This window comes from Brassica oleracea, chromosome C1 (genome assembly GCF_000695525.1).
Source record: "Brassica oleracea var. oleracea cultivar TO1000 chromosome C1, BOL, whole genome shotgun sequence".
NCBI lineage: Eukaryota > Viridiplantae > Streptophyta > Magnoliopsida > Brassicales > Brassicaceae > Brassica > Brassica oleracea.
The window spans coordinates 37,905,264-37,905,950 of NC_027748.1; positions in this window are offsets into that span (position 1 = coordinate 37,905,264).

The window sequence follows — 687 nt, forward strand, 5'->3', positions numbered from 1 at the left end:
GAATTCGTTTTATGAATGATTCGGCCAAGCCGTTCTGTGTATGTACATGTGCTACGAAGTGTTCCGCACTTACCCCTATGGACATACAGTAATCATTAAACGCTTGGGATGTGAATTCACCAGCATTATCAAGACGTATAGTCTTTAAAAAGATGGACGTTTGTATTCAAAAACCGGTCGTGCCATAGAGTAAAATTCTCGGTGGCCACTTTATTAAATGTGGAATTGGCCTCCATCATACTGACATTGGCGTAATAAAGGCCAGTAGAGAGCGCATGTATAGACTCTAGGACTTTCTTATGTCCTTGGCCGATTTCTATGATCTGAAGGAACTCTTCGCTTCCTTCGCTCTTAGTCTCAATATGAAAACCATTCATTCGAATGTCTTTAAAGCTCAATAGGCTTCTCTTAGAGCTGGGTGAATACAATGCATCAGATATCTCTAGATGTGTGCCCTTAGGCAACAGGATGTTAGCCTGGCCGTAGCCCTCTATGAGACTGGCTATACCCGGAATGATACTTTAGATACTTCATATACAACTTTCATTCATTAATAAAATAAGTTCAAAGTAATCAAAACATGGAAAAACACAAAGCAAAGAACACAAAAACATAGATGTCAACGTCATTCTTTTAAACAATCTAAAGTTTCATAATCCATAAGATCGTCTCGTTCATGATTGAAAT